Here is a 5,934-nt window from a genome sequence, read left to right as displayed (position 1 = left end):
CAAATCCAGTAAGCTTTTCATTATTCTTTGGAAAAGAAAATAGAAAAAAGAAACTATAGTTATGTAACAACAGCAAAAAAAAAAAAAAGAAAGAAAGAAAGAAAGAAATCATGTCTTTCCCGATCTATGAAAATCTTTCAGTTTTAAAAAGCAATAAGCCCTTTCCCCTAGAAAAGTTAACCTTGAGGGAGTCATTCCAAAAGTGTGGACAGCACCATCCAATTTCCCTCCTACATCGGCTGACGTGGTAATCACCATATTGCCAAAGGGGCTGGATGCCAGTCTTTCAACCATCTTCATGGTGTGAGACGCCATCGCCCTATATGCTTGCCGGCCCCATATTGGCCACCTTTTCAGCCACGCACATGCCTTTGCATCCTGTGGCACGGTCTCAAAGTATGGTTTCTGACCGGAAATAAGAGGTCACAGGACGCACCATTGTCCTGCTTAAGTTGAGCTATAGTTAATTCATTCCAAGGAGGGGGACATTTCTTCTACTCCAAAAATAAACTGGAAAAGATATTCCGCAACATCAAATCGATGATCCCAGGCTATTTATTAGAGAAGGACAACATGAGTAATTCTTTCGTTTTCGTTCTACTTATTTTACCGGTGTTATCTTGCTTCCTATCCAGGATAGTAGTAACAGCTGGTATTTACTAAGCACAGTTAAAAATGCTCCTCAAATACACATGTAAAGGTTATAAAAATGGGTCTCTTCCTTTCCCAGTATTGGCCTAAAGCATAAGAACCCTAGATATTAAATATCAAAGTGAGTTGTAAGACCACCCCCGAGGGCTTTCAAAGCAGGATTCCATTGAAAACTGGTTATACAACTCATAACTACTTCAGCCAACTCAAATATATAAAAGAGCTGAAATTGTGAGAAAATATTTGAAGACAGTGTATTTGGAGACAGGCACTTTCTGGATCCTTTCCCTATGGCTTACTTCTTCATCCCAAGTTAAGAAGGGCTTCCCCTGGGACATCCGGAGCTTCCTATGCGTTCTGCCCAATGAGGAAGCACAGTGGATGGTTGTCTGGCTTGTATCTGGAGCCATCTAGAGGGGAGGAGAGAAGGATCGGTTCGAAGCATCATTAACAGAGCAGAGTTGCTGCTGTATTAAAATCAACTTGCACTCCCAGAACGTCAGGACAAACAGTCCATGTGTGGACCAGGAGGGAGGGAAAGCTGGCTTAGAGTCTTCTTAAATTCCGGCTGAGGGAGTGCCTGGAGGAATAATGGGTCTCTAACAGAGATTCTGCGTGGAGTGAGCGACTAAAAACGCATACACACGCGCGCGTGTGCGCATGCACACACACACACACACACACACACACACACACACACACACACACACGTGCACAGCCCACAGGCGGCAACGGGGAGAAAAATAGGTTTCCTTCCGCGTGAGAAGCGCAGTTGGATCGTCACGGTGGGGCACTCTGAAACCCCTGGAAAGGAAGTTCCCTTTCACATTTTCCAAGCCTAGACGGTGGAGAATCATCTTCCAACGATACCAGTTAAGTAAGAACTTTTCTGCCCACGCCCTTGCCCTTCCTCCCACTTCAGCGGATGAGAACTCCTGGTTATCAAATTGGAAGATCAAGATCGGAGAGGCGAGGTGAGCAAATAGAGGAGAATTGTGCCCCCTATAGGTTTCCGAGGGGAGGACCCCAGCTCAGGGGAACTTGGATGAAACTGGAACCCTTGGGCGGCGGCTGTGAGCCGAGCGAGTCGGTGGGCTCGCATCCTAACGTTCTCTGGGCCAAGCGGCATCTGCCAGGCGCAAGGATCCATCATGTTCTCCTCCAACGTGTTTGACCAGCCGATTCCCCGGGTCTTCCAGAACCACTTCCCCATGCAGTACCGCTGCTTCTGGGGGTCCATGCTTGCGGGGCCTAATGACAGGGCAGATGTGGAGAAAGGAGGGAAGATAATTATGCCGCCCTCAGCCTCCATCTACCCAGCGGACTCAACATCACCTACCCCATGCTGTTGAAACTGACCAACCAGAACTTAGAGCGCATGGCCCACTGTGAGTTTGTGGTCAACATGGGCGTCTGCTGCCTCCCACACTGGATGATGCAGAATTTGCTGTTGGAAGAAGGGGGCTTGGTCCAGGTGGAGGGTGGCAACCTTCAAGTAGCCACGGACTCCAAATTCTAGCCTCAGAGCCCCGACTTCCCGGACATCGCCGACCCCAAAGCAGTATTAGAAAACGCACGAAGAAACTGCCTGCCTGACCATAGGGGATGTGGTTGCCATCAACTACAACGAGATTTATGAACTGCGGGTGATGGAGACCAAGCCTGACAAAGCCGTGCCCATTATTGGGTGCGAAGTGAACCTAGAGCTCAATGCCCCACGGGGCTACAAGGAGCCCGAAAGACTAGTTCGGCAGGATGAGCCCACCGAAAGGCGAAGCTGACCACAGCGACTATGCTGGAGAGCTGGGCTTCGGTGCTTTCTCCGGCTCTCGAAAGAGACCGGACTGGAAGAAGAAAGGTGTAGGGCCCAGTCCCTCCCCAGTCAAGCCTGGAGACACTAGAAGGGGAATTCCCAATTATGAATTTAAACTTGGTAAGATTACTTTCATCAGAAATTCACATCCACTGTCAGAAAGGTCGAAGCGGTTGAAGCTGGCGGCAGATTTGTCGCCTTCTCTGGAGAAGGACCGTCGTTGCCTAAAAAGGGAAGAAAGCGTAAGTTGGGACTGTTGGCTGATTGGAAAATAAAAAAATCAGTTGCAAAAAAAAGAAAGAAAGAAAAAAGAAACTGGAAGCCTTTATTACGCGGGACATGACTTCCTAAGCATCAAAGAGTGATGGTCTTTTGCAACGTAGTGAGGTTCTAGAACTTTTTATTGTCATACAAGGATAGTCAGAAACATTAGGGAACTGCCTGGTTTTTCATTCAAAAAAGACCTCCCACTGAATAAATTATAAGTGGCCAATGAGAAGCAAAGGTTCTTTCTGATTACATCACATAAATCTTGATTATTCAATGTCTTGGTCACGTATGAATTATTGCATTGAGTTCCCACAGCAACCCAGTGAGGTAGATCTATTGCTGTTCCCATTTTACAGATGTGGAAATAAGGCACAGAGAGGTGAAGTAACTTGTCTAAGGCCATACAGCAATAAAGGGTGGAGCTGGGATTTGACTATGAAGTTTAAGCTCTTTTTTTTTTAATGTTTATTTATTTTTGAGAGAGAGAGAGAGAGAGAGACAGCATGAGCAGGGGAGGGGAGGGGCAGAGAGAGAGAGAGAGGGACACACAGATTTTGAAGCCGGCTCCAGGCTCTGAGCTGTCAGCCTGATGCAGAGCTTGAACTCGCGAACTGCGAGATCATGACCTGAGCTGAAGTCGGATGCTTAGCCAACTGGGCCACCCAGGTGCCCCAAGCTTAAGCTCTTAATAACCGTCTTATACAGCTTCATGATAATGACAGAGTATAAATATCTATAAAGATAGGACAGCCTGGTCTGATAGAATACATCATGATATAGTAAGCACACTTTTAAAAACAAATCCTCTTTGTTCTATGATCTCCTCACTACTCAATATTTGTGTCTTTATGAGAATATGCATGATCATAATAGTTTGAAATTAGATAGTTCTTTATTAACCTTAAACTCTGGCCTCCCCTCAGTTCTCCCCTCATATCACCTTCTAGGAACTGGAATGCCAATGTGTTTTGGTCAGAGGCAAGGATAAATTTATATCCACGGTCACAGGGGTGAGGCCTCTGTCTTGACATTCAGTCATTTGGGGAATTGCTTTCTCTTCCACCAGGCAAACCCAGCGTGGTAGCTTAAAACTGCTTGTGTCTGGGGGTGCTTCAAGAAGTAGGGTGGTGGAGAGGTTCTGCCAGCCGCCCTGTCTCCTTTGACGCTTGTCTCTAAACCAGTTCTTCCAGCTTCCTCATGTGATGGGAGCTCTCCGAGTAGCCTTCCAGGATGTTCTTCCTTCCTAAGTTAGCCAAGTTCTATTCTCCTGCTTGCCAATCAGATCCTTGCCAACGCAAGTTGGGGGGATTGGAGGCACTCTGATCTAGCTCTCGCGAGGGAGCATCTCCCTCCATATTACCCCTTAGATATGCCTCGTCATATCAGGCTGCTCAGGAGGCTTCGGGGAAAGGGGGCCCAAGGGGCAGGTCATCGCGCTGTTGGGGGAGCCCCTGGAACTTGTCTCTAGCCGAGGCCAAATGAATCCTTCACGTCATTTAGGCCAGCTGAGAACTTGAGAGGCTTAAAGCAAAAGCCTTTCTCCTCTCCTTCCCTTTCCCTCCTCCTTCTCTCTTTCTCCCTTGCTCAACCCCTCTACTATCTCTCTCTCTCTCTCTCTCTCTCTCTCTCTCTCTCTCTTCCTGATGGTAGGAAAGGACTGAAGTGATTAGGAGCCTGACTCACCCACCCTGTTCTTTCGATCTCAATACAATAGATCATCCTATCCCCTACGCCACCCAGTAGGCCATGCATTATGCATGAAGGTGCTTGAATGCTTTGGGGAGCCCTCAGCGCCAGAAAAGTGCTGGCTGTGCACATCTGGGATTGGCATTCACACAGCATAAATGGACAGAAATGACAGGTTCAAGGCTGGGAATGCCCAAGTAGACTGGGAACAGATTCATTTAGGAACACTGAAAATCTATTAAATACCTCTTCAGAGGTGCCTGGGGGGCTCAATCAGTTACGCGTCTGACTTCAGATCAGGTCGTGATCTCACAGTTTGTGAGTTCGAGCCCCACATTGGGCTCACTGCTGTCAGTGCAGAGCCCGCTTTGGAGCCTCTGTTCCCCTGTGTCTCTGACCCTCCCCTGTTCGTGCACATGCTCACTCACTTGTTTGCTTGCTCGCTCTCTCTCTCAAAAATAAATAAACATTGGGGCACCTGGGTGGCTCAGTTGGCTGAGTACCTGACTTCAGCTCAGGTCATGATCTCACAGTCGTGGGTTCGAGCCCCGCGTCAGACTCTGTGCTGACAGCTCAGAGCCTGGAGCCTGCTTTGGATTCTGTGTCTCCCTCTCTTTCTCTGTCCCTCCCCTGCTCTCGCTCTGTCTCTGTCTCTCTCAAAAGTAAATAAACATTAAAAAAATAAAAATAAATAAAATTAAAAAATAAAATAAACATTTAAAAAATAATAATAATAAAATAAATGCCTCTTCATCCGTGTTCAAAGGAAATGATTTTAAGATTTTTGTTTGTTTGTGTACATTTTGGAATGCCCACTTCTTCATGGACGCTAATATGTTGTATATGAATCTTCAATCTAACATTTTATTTCATTAAATGGTAAGATGATAATGATGAAATAGCAGTTATTTATTGATCACTTTCTATCAAGCACAGCACTGCATGATTTATACATATTCTCTCATTTAAGCCTCACACCTGGTGCTATAACCTTCTTTCCTTTGTAAAAACTCCGGACTGACAAAAGGGACAAATGTTCGCTCTTATTTCCAGTTGCCAGATTTATGTTCTCCACTCTGACTACACGTTAGAATCACCTGATGAGCTTGTAAAATTGATGCTGAAGTCCTACTCCCAGCCAATGAAGTCAGAAGACCGTGGGTAGATATCACTGTAGAACAAATGAAGCTAATTGCACGGATTCCGATGGAAAAGAAGGAGACTACCATTGCATTAAAAATGTGATGATACATTCATGGTTAGAAGAGTGTGAACTAGAGAGAGAAAAAGATAGAACTACACAGTAAGCTTTTAGCTTCGATGAATGGGAGGTTAAGTGGATGGGGTGACAGATAATGAAACAAATGTAGAGTCGCTGGTTTTCGATTTTATAACAAAATGTGTTACAAGTATCCTGAGCCCTGATTCAGAAGGATCAAACTATCGAAATAGCCAACAGTGCTAAGAAATAGAACTGGGGCTAGATAGTATGCAAAATAAGGACATGAAACCAA

At 45.8% G+C, this 5,934-nt stretch overlaps 1 pseudogene; it reads left to right on the top strand.

Annotated features, from left to right (window-relative positions):
* The first annotated feature begins 1,628 nt into the window (after window positions 1-1,628).
* LOC122216864 lies at window positions 1,629-3,128 on the top strand (annotated as a pseudogene).
* Window positions 3,129-5,934: the final 2,806 nt, after the last annotated feature.

This window comes from Panthera leo, chromosome B1 (assembly GCF_018350215.1).
Source record: "Panthera leo isolate Ple1 chromosome B1, P.leo_Ple1_pat1.1, whole genome shotgun sequence".
NCBI lineage: Eukaryota > Metazoa > Chordata > Mammalia > Carnivora > Felidae > Panthera > Panthera leo.
This window is presented reverse-complemented; position numbering and strand designations above follow the sequence as displayed.